The 13,001-nt window shown below is 34.8% G+C and overlaps 1 protein-coding gene across 1 annotated transcript in view; it reads right to left on the bottom strand.

Moving 5' to 3' along the window:
• KCNH7 (potassium voltage-gated channel subfamily H member 7) overlaps window positions 1–13,001 on the bottom strand; it is a 216,346-nt gene that overhangs the window by 90,788 nt on the left and 112,557 nt on the right. The gene's annotated exons all lie outside the window — the stretch shown is intronic.

Raw genomic sequence — 13,001 nt, 5'->3', positions numbered from 1 at the left:
AGATAAAGAATAGTTTTTTTAATATAATGATTGAACATCAAACACACTATTCTCTAATTTGAAGGAGAACATTTTCAAAGAAAAAATATGTCTTTTGATAATTGTAAGATTATTACCTCTTCCTTCTTTTTTTTTTTTTTTAATTTGCTAGAAGTACCTATACAGACAGACATTTGGCACCAAAGTAGCAATGTGAACAGTGCTCCAAACACAACACTAGTGAAGGAAGCAGAACCCTGTTCCTCCAAATGTCAAGCATTCTTCAAACTTTTGGTTCTATTACAACAGGGTGAATCATACATTAAATATTTATGGGTGTAAATATATCACTATTCTTATTTTAGCTCTCACTCTTTTGAGGGCTGTATAATGGTGTTTAGATTTGTGTTAAAAATTATGTTTGTTATCTGATCCTAAGGGGTTTTACATTCTATCACAAAAACCTAAAATGTGGTAATAATTTTCAGTAATCTTCAGAGATATTTAACTTAACTGTTACAATTTGAAGTATGAATCTAGAAGTACTTTAGTTTTCAGATGTATTGAGCATACCCAGCTTATACGGAAAATAACAAAGGTGTAATTTCTCAGCACCTCTGGCACTCAGGTGTTACTGTTCAAATACCTAATTACATATTTAAATATTTTTTGTGTTATTTCCTCCAGTGTAACTCTTAAGAAGTTTCACTTCACAAAGTCATTAGTTTTGACTTAAGTCCTTCAATTTACCTGACAGAACATAGTGGTTCCAAAATTACTGTTATTGCTGTAAACAATACAGTGATGTACTAAAAGCTTCACGCAAACACGATTTTGAGATGGTGTCTTTCCATGATAGCAAGGGACTGGTTTAATGCACATCATCTGCAATTTATGCATTTAGACGTAGTAATTACTGAGACTTGACAGGCTGTGTAATTTAACAAAACCAGAACCTGATCTGGCTTACACAAAAATAACTCTTCTTTTGTTTGTTTGTTGGGTGTTTTTTGTTTGTTTGGTTTGGTTTGGTTTGGTTGTTGAGCAGTGAGATAGTAAAGATTTATGTCACTAAAACCAAGATCCTGCTCCTCATATTTAATGTGGTACTTGCTAAAATATGGTAAATATGGCAGTTTAATCTGTGTATAAAATTGGCGTGCTGGCCTTTCAAGTTTTGCAGCTGTGGCTTCAATCCATTTAATAAAAGAGTTAAACTGTGGCACTTGCCACAGTTGCCATGGTTACAGACTCAATGACTTTAGTAAACAGAAAATAAGCAATTTAAGACTGTTCCATTAGGACTAAAAATAGAAGTGCTGCAAGCCAAGAATTGCAGCATAGACTGGTTAAACAGACTCTGAAGAGAATTTAGAAATAATCGTTGTGGCTTTAGATAACTAATAAAAATACATATCGAGTTTAAACAGTCAAGTGATACTTATGGATTCACTTTGAAGGAAATACTTACTATTTCATGATATAGACTATGTTTTGAGATGTAGATTTGTAAATTAAGCAGATATTCACCAATCAGATACCTTTAACACAAAGGACTGGAGGTGGTGCTAGGCTGTTTGCATGACTTTGAAGAATACTCAGCTCCAGTGGATCAAATGTTTATCAGGTTTTGCAAACAAAAAGGAGGAGGACTCTCAGACTTCTTTAAAAACTCTCCTACTTTTGAACGCCAGGGGTGTTTCACTTTGAAAATGCTTCCCACAGTGCTAAGTAATGACACCATCTCCCATTTATGTAGAACATTCCGCCCTCAAGCATTTACAAACCTCATTTGTACTGGAGCTAGGGATTTGTATCTCTGGGGAGATACAAAGGCTGGTTAACAGTCTACAGCTTAAGAATGCTGCAAAAAAGAGCACAGGGTTAAAAATTTAAGATGAGTGAGGAAATATTTCAGGAAAAAAAATGGGAAATATTTGTATCTGGTATAATTCAGCTGATTTCCTTTAAAGACCCATTGCACCAGCACGCTAAAGTATCCAGTGTAGTTCATTAGTCTTAAACTTTTTCAAGACATCTGGAATTTTTAATAAGCATAGAATTTTTACTATGTGCGAATGACTGGAATTGGAAATCCGTAATAATGCCTGTCTCAGTCACTATTAGTGTAGTCAGATATACAGTTCTTATCTATCTATACTGAAATACAAAATAAAAAGGAAGACCCTACTGTGACTGAAAAACAAGAGCTGGGTATATAGAATATCAGCAAATTCAAGAACTATGCTTTGAGTTGTTGGAGTTGATGGCAATAAAGAAATATTAAGAGTTAGATTGTCTATAAACAATCTTACTCAATATTTGCACTCTAGCATTCCAGTGCTCTTCACTGCACTCAGCATATTTACTTTGTTTTGTCTCTGTACTGAGTTGGTTGAGAGTAAGAAATGCTTCCGAGGAGCAATAAAAATTGTAATAGGGTTTTTGCACTTGCCATCTAATGACACAGGGCAAGTGGATGATATAATCAGAATAATTATGAAAATTATATCTCTATAATTAATAGATTCAGTGATATATATGGATTTTCTAAAGAATACTGTTGAGGAGTAATCATGAAATACACCTGTAATTTGAGGTGATAAAGAGGAAAAGCTGGGTATTTTCTTGTCAACTTCAATTCCATACTTATAATGGCTTCATTTCTTTTGTCTTCGGTATTTCATCTAGTTAAATTAGTGGCTAAATATCTGTATGTGCAGAATAGATTCTGTTCCCTTATATGATGCTGCATGAATGAGGTGTATGATTCTGTAGGTATGTATTCAACAACACGGTTTCAGGAGACCAGACAAACTGGTGTGAAACAAATAACTGCCAAAACGCATATAAAAGTGACAATAAATATTTAAGAAACAAAGATTTAGGATATATTAGGATTATATAAGGATATATTGCACCATTTTAACAATCCTGGTGCAGCAAAGCCTGTTTGGCTTTCTGGCTGCATAGTGTTTAAATTTGACTTGTTTCATGAGAGCAGTATGAAGCAGGCACATCAAAACAATAAATCTGTTTCATTAAACCTATTTACCTTTCCAGTGATTCTTTATAGAAGATTTTAGGACAGATTTTTATCAGGCTGCATCTTGTAGCTACAACTGCAATCATTTATTTGAATTGTAATAATTCCATTTATGAGCAATTGGGAGAGGACAGTAGAATTAATGCAACAGTGAAGATATTCCAAATTACGAGAGCTTCCATTCTCATATAAAAAACTCTGACAAACAAACTTTAAAAAATGACACAACCCAAGCAACAGCTTTGATTCTGCCTTCCTGGGAACAAAATCTTCACAGATCATTACATATGCAAAGCTCAAAGGAGCTCTGAAAAATGAGACACTGTGGCATTTAGGTAATTGTCCTAATTCTGTAAAAGCCCTGAAAATACAGTGTGATTATTCAGGACGTTACCGCCACCCTGTTGCCCGGAATCAGTCTGACAGTTACTATCTGCATTCCATTATTAAAAAACTCAGATTTCTACCTTAACACAAATTTGAGGACTGCCTTCTCTAGGGCTGAGACTTCTTCCTGTCTATTTTGGAACCAATCTTTGTTCCATGCACTAAAGCCTTTATGACTTCTCAGGTATTTTTTGTTACTAGAGCTGCTGTGGACAACTGAGTAAGGCTATAGAAAGATGTTGAGTGTGTCCATTGTGTGCATATGCAAATTTCTTGACAAGCTGACCACATTCAGGAGTTTTATAGGATTATACATATATAGTGATATATATACAAGTGATCCACTATAGGTATCTGTACAATCCATAGTCACTGCTGCTAATTTAAAATTGAATGTGGGAATGAATAAATCAAAACAGAACTAAGACAGAGCCAACAACAGCTTTCCTACTACAAGACCAAAAACAGTTAAAAATTAAAGGCAGATAATGGATGTGTTTCCAGAACTAGGCAGTCCTGTCCTCCATTTGCACACAGATCTGAATGAGACATTTCTGCAGTGTGACAATTTTATTATAATAGAAAGGCAGGTGAAAGAAGCTGGATATTCTGTGCGCTTTTATTAAATAATTAGCACGTTTATCTTTTGGAAATAACTACCCTCCGCTTCCCTCAATATGATTCAAACCTTAATTCTGTCAGCATTTTACTGAAAAGGAGCACAGAAAAGTGTGCATAGTTCCCATTTCGTTAGTAATGAAGTGAAATTTATGTTTTTCACAGGTTCGTTTTTGACTAGTTGCTTTGACATTGTTAGAGTTTGATCACAGTTATAGTAAGTGGAAATCTAACATTCTTTTTTTAAGAAAGAGTTGGCTTCCATAAATAAAGGAAGCAAAGAACACCATGTAATAAAACACAAGCAATGGCATTTTGTTATCTTGTATTCATGTTTACAGCCTTGTTTGTTCATCTTATCATGGCTCATGGGATTTGCCCAATGTTAATAAGAACTCCTTGAGGAAAGAAAAGAGGGTTAACCTGAGGGAGAATTATTTTGGAACATCAGAAGATGTTCTCTTGACTTTGCTCTTCCTTCATGGAGTCTCTGTGTTTGGGATGAGAAGTCAAGGCATGGCTTTCTTCTAACTCTTTACCTCCCTGAATCATAGAATTGATTCATTTGGAAATGGGCTCTAGATCATCAAGAAAGAGGTTAGGAGTCATGCCTTGTGAATTTAGTTCACTGCTAAACCACTATAATCCAAGGAGCGGGGAAAGCCTGCTGCTGAATCATAGAATCAGAATTGTTCTGGTTGGAAAAGACCTTTAGGATCATTGAGTCCAACCATCAACCTAACACCGCCCTGGCCATTAAACCACATCCCGAAGTTCAATGTCCATATGTTTCTTGAACACCTCCAGGGATGGTGACTCCACTGCCTCACTGGATAACCTATACAATGCCTGACAATTCTTTCAGTAAAGAAATTTTTCCTAATAACCAAACTAAACCTCTTCTGGTACAATTTCAGGCCATTTCCTCTCATCGTATCACCTGATACTAGAGAGAAGAGACCTACCTCCTTCTCAGTGCAACATCCTTTCAGGTAGTGGTAGAGAAAAATGAGGTCTTTCAGCAGCCTCCTTTTCTGTGGACTAAACTAAACAGTCCCAGTTCTCTCAGCAGCTTCTGATAGAACCCTTCACCAGATTTGTTGCCTTTCTCTGAACATGCTCCAGCAACTCAATGTCCTTCTTGTAGTGAAGGGGTCAAAACTCAAATTCAATATATTCTTTTCCTCCCTAACAGAAAAAAACCTCCCATCTCTCTCTACTACTTTCAGACCAGGGCAGATCTTGGAAAGGTGGTTACTGTGTTTATTCCAGGTCCAGGGCAGTACTTGTACAGGCAGAATATAGCAGGAATTTAATGAAATTAAATGCATGCTGTGGTATTGAGAAAGGAAAGACCTTTGGAGCATATGAAATGCTGAAAACTCAAGTCTTGTTCTCTGGTCCAGACTGCTGTTTTTAATCTATTGTGTTGCCAAATGCTGGCAAATAAACAGCACAGGCATGGTCTTTATAGGGACCAGTGTGGTAGGGTCACCAGGGCAGTGTGATAGATTGATTAGGTGGAAGACAAGGTAGGAAAGGGAATACAAAAACTTGTGAAATGAGGTTGCCCCTTGCACACTGCTGATAAAACTTTTATATTCTTGAAATGTCTTAAGGATAAGCAGAATACCCTCACTTGAAGCAGCTTCATGTGTGATTTTCTGGAATTGTGACCTTATTCCCTGTTGTTCCACGCCTACTTTCAGCCAAACTTTAAAAAAAAAAAAAGGAAAAAAAAGGAAGCAAGCCAAAACTTTTTGTTTGTTTGTTTTGCTTTGCTTTGTTGGTATGTTGTCAAGGTTGTGGTAACAAACAGGTTAAAACATTGTAACCAAGCTGTGATTGGTGCAAGAATGACACCTGAAAAACCAGTAAAGCAAATAATCTTGTATCCTTGCAGGGTTACAAACAAAGGAAAGGACATTGGAAGAAAAACAGTACTCAGTGAATATTTGCTCTACCTTGTGTGAGTTCTGTGACTTATCACTGAAGAAAGTTCCTTTTATGCTTACAATTCAGAAGACTGTTTACCTCCAGTTTGATGTCCACTCTAAGTAAACAGGGTACTTAGCTGAGCTTTTGTTGGCATTTAAGGACAATTTCACTGGGTATGTGTATTGAATATTCAAACGAAAGCCACTTGGTCAAATATTGAGGGATGATGTGTACTGTGATGTGGGGACTCACTATGACCAATCAAGGACTGAAAATCTATTCCTTTGTGTTTCTATTCAAGCACAAGCCAGGAATGCTGCAGCATGCCACAAGACATCAGTGAACTTAATGGAGAAGTTTGCCCCCCCCTTTTTTTTTCATTTTTTTCCTCTAATCATACTAAGAAATCTATTCCTGTAGTGTTATGTTGAAAATAGTCATGTAAAGATCCTGCAGAATTTCACATGATCTTATATTAGAGGGCTCCAAATGACTTTACAAGGCATTTGTTGATTAAAACTGTGTTAATTAAAACTAAGTATTTACTAATAGATTTTTCACAACTTCATCTGCCTGTTTTTATTACATGATGAAAATTACTCGAAGAGTAACTGAACCTGCCCTGAGAAAATTGCCCTCCTCCGCAATTTAGAATCAGATCTCTGGAAACAGGTACCACATAGCTACTTGCTGAATTCTGTAACAAGAAATATCAGACAAATATTTCTGTCTGGGTTTACCTTCAGTTCTTACCATCTTTGCACATTATGTCATTTATTTACATCTTTGGAGACATCTGATCTGTGAAGACCCTACTCAGATTTTGTCAAAACTTTGGCTTCAAAGGGAAGTATTAACCTTGGATGTTCCTTTTGTCCCCATCCTCCATTTGCTATATAGTAGCACACAACTACAAGAAGTAAACAGAAGAGAAGTAAAATTGATGCTAAGACTAAGGTGATAATTTTTGTAGCCATGAAGTGCATCTATTCCAGGAATCCTAGGCTGTATTAAAAATGTTTCCTGTTGCTGTCCTTCAAAGTGTGCAGATATTATTTTACTTTTTTTTTCTAATGGTGGTGGGAAAGAGGCTGCATCAAAAAAAGAGTGGATAAATAAAGAAACTCTTGATCGCTTTGCACAATTGAATTTATAGATGACAGCTCCATACTATTAAAATGTGTCTAGTGTAATTCCACACAGAACTTTGGTTAATAGGTTGTACAATTCTCTTTATCTTTTGCCTGTATCTTCTGAGCTGTGTCTTTATGTCAGCATTTTCCAATTCCATCTGGCTGAGTATTACTTACGTAGTGTGTCAAGAATGGGGAATTCACAAGCTTCCCATTAAGCATGCTGCAGATATATCTGTATGACTACCTCTTTTAAAAGATTCATTGTGGAGAACCACTAAAAATAGATTGCAGGTTGAAATGTATTACATCCCTTTTCAATTGAATTGCTATTTTTAAGGGTGATGGGTAGAGACAAGAAGAGCGTATTTGAACAATATTTATTAGGGACCTTAAAGTGATTAAATGGGACCTATTCCCTTTGACAATGTACTCCACCCTCCATATCAATAGATACTCATTAGGTCACTGAGATAATTGTTGAAATTAAGATTTGATTTATAGGACTGATGCAGGTTTTGTAAAGTATTAACTTAGAGTGTTTAGAGGTGATGGAAGAATTCTTAAACTAGCAAACTAAAAAATATCACCTTCTGAAGGCTGTGGACAAGTTCATTATTGGACTGACCTATATAAATATCTGTTTTCTCTCCTTTTAGTCACACTCATAATTCAATAGATAGAGAAACTGCTTGCTCCAGCATCCCGTATGCTACCTAATTGACACAATTATTGTTAACCTCCTAATTATAGTATCTACACTGATAGGGCTATGGTGATCAATGTTGAAAACTTTTCATACAGAAAGACAGTTTCTCTATGCTTTGTTGTTTAAACATGTATAAACATGCACAAAAGATATAAAACAATGAAATATTTGTCAAGGAAAGAAAAATGAAATGAAAAATAAACAAGCAGTGATGCTATGTGTCTACAAAGTAAAGACCAAGAAAAGAGCATAGACTGAAAAATTATCAAAAGTGTACACTTTAGAGTAAAGTCTTATTTAATTTCCAGGGTTCATGTAGAATAATTTTTAGGAAAGCACATCTGGTGCAGAAATTACAAGATCAACTTTTTCTTCCCCTTTCTGTCTCAGTTCACCCTAAAAATATACTTGAGTTTTGTCAGAGGGGGGTTTCTCTAGAGCACAGACTGAAGTCAGGAGGCACAGATCCTACAGTCAGCCTTGAGCACTCTCTTGAACTGATATTTCTGGTGTGTACATAGCAGGGTAGTAGGTGAGTCTGAAATGATTTTCTGGGGCAGTTGCCATTACTGGCAGTTTACAATGGTGGTACATTGAAATATAAGTGTTGGAATTGTTTAGGTCCTAAACTTAGTTTAAAATCTCAATTACATGTTGTCTTCATCTTACAGAAGAATATACCACATAGTGCTGCTTCTGAAAAGCCACATCTGACTTGTTAATGAAAATATTTCTGCCGCCACATGTACAATTAAGTGTCTTGTGCCTGCTTTCGTGCACCTGTGTAAAGCCTCCAAGTGCACCACACACAGAGCATATTACCAGATGCTGAGAAATCAGACATGGAAGATAAGGGCAGATTGCACAAAGGGCTACATCTCTGGGGGGGAAAAAAATTAATCGTTAAATCTGTAAACACTTTGGAAGTTGACTGTTGAATAACTGAGGAGGATTTTTCTCATTCTTTTGTGTCACACATGAATAAGGCAAGCTCAATGGTCTTCATATTATTTTATTAGTACAAATGCTTAATTTTATGGAAACTTCTAATATAGTTGCAGTGAGTGCAAGATATATGACATTTGACTAACTTCATAACTGAACCTTTTAGCAGGGGAACATTGCAACAACAGTGCTATTTTAGAAAGACTGAAATGTTTCACTTAGATAGTTTAAAAAATAAATATGTATTATTATGAAAGGAAAATACTGAGAGGTGATTTTTTCCTACAGTACACAAGATATTCTTGTGAGACAAAATTAATACTTTGAAATGTTAATTTCTCTAAAGGTGTGTATCTATATATATACATACACATATATATTTCTATTTTTATATATATATATATATAAGTAAATAATTTTCAGAATTAACAGGGAATAGAAAATCCATTATTTGCTCAGCTGCATGACACATTTGAGCTGAGCACATATTAAAATAAGAGCTTTTTGTTAGGTACTAAAATGTGGATGTAATTGAACAGAGTTGTATTTATTTAACAAAAGAGATAGTATATTGCTGTAAAACATAGAGCATTCCAATATATGACAGTAGACAATAAAAAATGAGTAACGTCCAATGTCATTGGACATAGATCAGTACCACTTTAGAAGGGTGAGTGTTGAAATATTATTTTCTGAAAGTAAAGAGGGTAGATGAAAAAAATGTAGTAACCTATGCAATAATAATAATAAAGGGCTATAAAAAAAAAGTCTGTGATACTATGTCTTCAGTTTGCATTTGCATATTAGTTTAAATAATTTTCATTAATTTTTCAGTCTGTGTCAAGACAGAGAATTTTTAATTCTGAAAGGTCATAGCAGTGGAGATTATATTAATTCAGTGGAATTACATGTGATTAGCTTTGCATTAGATTAGACTAGTTTTGAAAACAACTGGATTTCATTGTGAAAATGCTTTGACTATTTTCATTCACATTTTCAGTAAGCTTATTTAAAGCCTAGCATTAAACAAACACCAGATGTGTAGCTCAAGGTGAAAAGCAGTGGTAGGATACATTTTCTTTCACACTTTTTTAACAGAAAAATAAAGAACTTTGTTTTAGCATCCATTTACAAACATTAAATGAGGATTTTAAAGTGAAATATGCCTTAAAAATAAATATTTAAAAAAAAAACTAGATGAAAAACAATTGTTCTAGTTTCTTATTTTTCAGATATTTGGCTAAGTGTCAGCATGTATTCAATTTTATGTGCAAAATTTGGAGATGTATTTTTTCTACACACACCCTACCCCACCCCTCCCTCCCGCCCCCGGTTTCTTTCTATCTCTCTCTTTTCTCCCGTAGCTATTATTTTCTATATCCTCATTAGAACTAAACACACCTAGCCATTCAACCAAGAAATGTCTTATTACATTCATGAGAAAAGAGATCTCTGGTTTGTTGAATATTGTCCATCTTGCAGAAAAAGTGCAGATTCAGACATTTTTGTGGAAGTAACCTCATTTATTCCTCCAAATTAAACTGCTTAAACTATTTTAAGAAGTAATTGAATAACCTTACAAAGCAGAATGGAAGGAAAAAAAAAAAAAGCCAGAACTCTATTTCAGTAATTTGTTTCATTTGTCCAAGGTATTGGTCTAGAGTATACTATGAAGTAAAAGAGTAATCCAGATTCTGTTCTCATTTACACTGCACCATTTCAGGAAGATTTGTGATATAGTTCTTAATAGATATCCAAAAGAAGGCAGCATTAAATGGCCATACAATATGAAGGATGATATAGAAAAATAGACCAACTGCAGGTCCCCTGAGGCACAAGAGAAATGCTGTCATTGCTGCAGACTTTCACAAGTGTAATGTGCATACAGCTCTACTGGCCAAATGAAAGGAGTACCATTTTCTAAATATAGATGCCTTTCTCATGGAAATCATACCCCTGGAAAATCATACCCATAGAAACATACCCTTTCTGATGCTTTATAAGAGAATTGATCATGAGTAGTTAGAAATACACAAAACTCAAACTTATAGAAAAAAATATAAGAATCATCATAGGCAACATCAGATGTAAAGTCATATTGTATGAATTACAGTACTTAACTGTAACCAGCAAAATTTGTCTGAAGGGAGAGATCAGACAGACACAAACCAAGGGATTCTTGTTGTATGAAATAGCCATTATGAAGCCTTGGCAACAAAAGTGATGATCTGTAAACCCTCACCAGTGCAAAAACCAATACAGAAAGCTGATGGGAGTAGGTAAACTACTGGGAATGTAAAGCAAGCAGATGTAATCTCCAAGGGCAAAGAAAGTAGCCAGAAAAAAATGTGGTGTTCTGGAGTTCTTGATATCACAAAGTCATGAGGTACTGAATGCATGTTAATAATTGTGGGGGGAGGTTGGCCAAACAATAGTAAAATATTAAATTTTTATTTAAAAAAATGCTTTTTAATGGAAAGTCTCCATGCCGTATGATGCAATTTTAATTTAAGATCTCATTAGAACTGATAAATAAGAATAGCTTACTGGACTAAAAGCTCATGACTGCTCTAGGGGTGACCTGATTGCAGTCGGTGTAGACAAACAAAGAATAATCTCAAGCAATAAAATGGTAATACTTCTAAATGGGTCATTTTCTATGGTTGAGAAAAATCTGAGTAGAAATAATGGGGAGGAGAAATCAGAAAAAATATATGAATGAAAAATTGTTATTCTTAGTGAAAACATTAGGGAACAAATGAGTAATGATTCAAAGATGCTGAAAATCTTAGCTGCAAGTCCATCTGCATTGAATGCAAATTTAAAAGAAAGAAAAAAATTAACAAATAGAAATTAAGAGGCATATAGTGAACAAAGAAAGAGAAAGTGCACACACATCTGTGGAAACTGAGGGGTATGTGACTAAATTAAGCAAAAAGTAATTCCAATAACAGTGAAAGTCCACAAAAGTCCCAGTAACAACAGTTGTGGTAAAACCATTAATAATTATGTGATAATAATAATGCAAATCCCAGATAGATCCTTTAAGAAGTATTTCTAAAGTGTGGTGATTCTTTGCTAGACTTAAAACATCAGCAGACTTGAAAAAATTGTAATCAAATGTCTAGGACTACATCTCAGCAGTCTACAACTCTGATGTATGCTCTTAACAAACCTTACTGGGCAAAGTTCCAGAAGTTTGGAACAATGCTGATATTGTGCCAGCATTCATAAAATGGATATAGTAGTTCAAATGACTGTATGACAGTGAGCCTGACATCAGTTCTAAGCAAATAATGAAACCTGTGATGTTAGATTAATTTAATAAAGAATACCTGACAGGAATATAATTAATGTCACTCAGTATGACAACGCAGACATTATTAGTGGGTAAGAAATCTGATTTGATTATCATAATTTTTGTATAAAAAAATAACCAGCAACCATTACAGAAATTTGATTCTGTACTGATTGCTATACAATATTCTAATAAAGTAATAGCACTATACATATAAAAATCTCATTACACCATTTTAAAATTGACTGAGAGCACTGTTTCATTAGCAGAGAATCAGAATTCAGTGTCAGTTCCTAGAGAAAGTCCACAGAAATAGCCACAAAAGCATTAATTTGCTTTGAAAGGATGTGGAGAAAATATAAAATTGCTTCTATAATCACTTTTGAATATTTCAAAAACTAGTCATGAAGTGGCTAATGACATCATAATGGGTCAAAAATTTGGCTTGTTCTGTGAGGGGGACCTTAAATGCAAATAAACAGATTCTGAAATGGTCAAGTTAGCCACATGGTTGTAGAACCAGGACGTGTAGGCTGAAAGTTAAAAAAAAAGGTAGTTATAACCTGGAATGCACTGTCTCAAAAAAGAAATAATAGGATAATATGTAAGAGTGGTGAATGTAGCCTGCATAAATTAGTATAAGTAGTGAACCTTTCCCTGTGAATGCAGCACTGAAGAGATTAAAACTGGATTACTGTGTACACTTGCTGGCATCTGAATTCTTAAAGGTCATTGAAAAATTGGAGAGGGCATGAAAAAGATCAGAGAATAGCATTCTTTAGAAAATTCCTTTGGGGTCAATCTTAAACATGTCAATCTTTGTTGTTCAATGAAAAGCAGTTTGAGAAGTGACTTGCATTGCAATCAGTGAAAGAGTGCTGAATACTAAGGAGCTGTTGAGTCTAGCAGAAAGAACCTAAATGTCTGCAAGCTGAAAGCAGATCATTC

The sequence above is a fragment of the Indicator indicator genome, chromosome 5 (genome assembly GCF_027791375.1).
Source record: "Indicator indicator isolate 239-I01 chromosome 5, UM_Iind_1.1, whole genome shotgun sequence".
NCBI lineage: Eukaryota > Metazoa > Chordata > Aves > Piciformes > Indicatoridae > Indicator > Indicator indicator.
The sequence above is the reverse complement of the archived record's forward strand: the minus strand, read 5'-3'. Positions and strand labels throughout refer to the sequence as shown.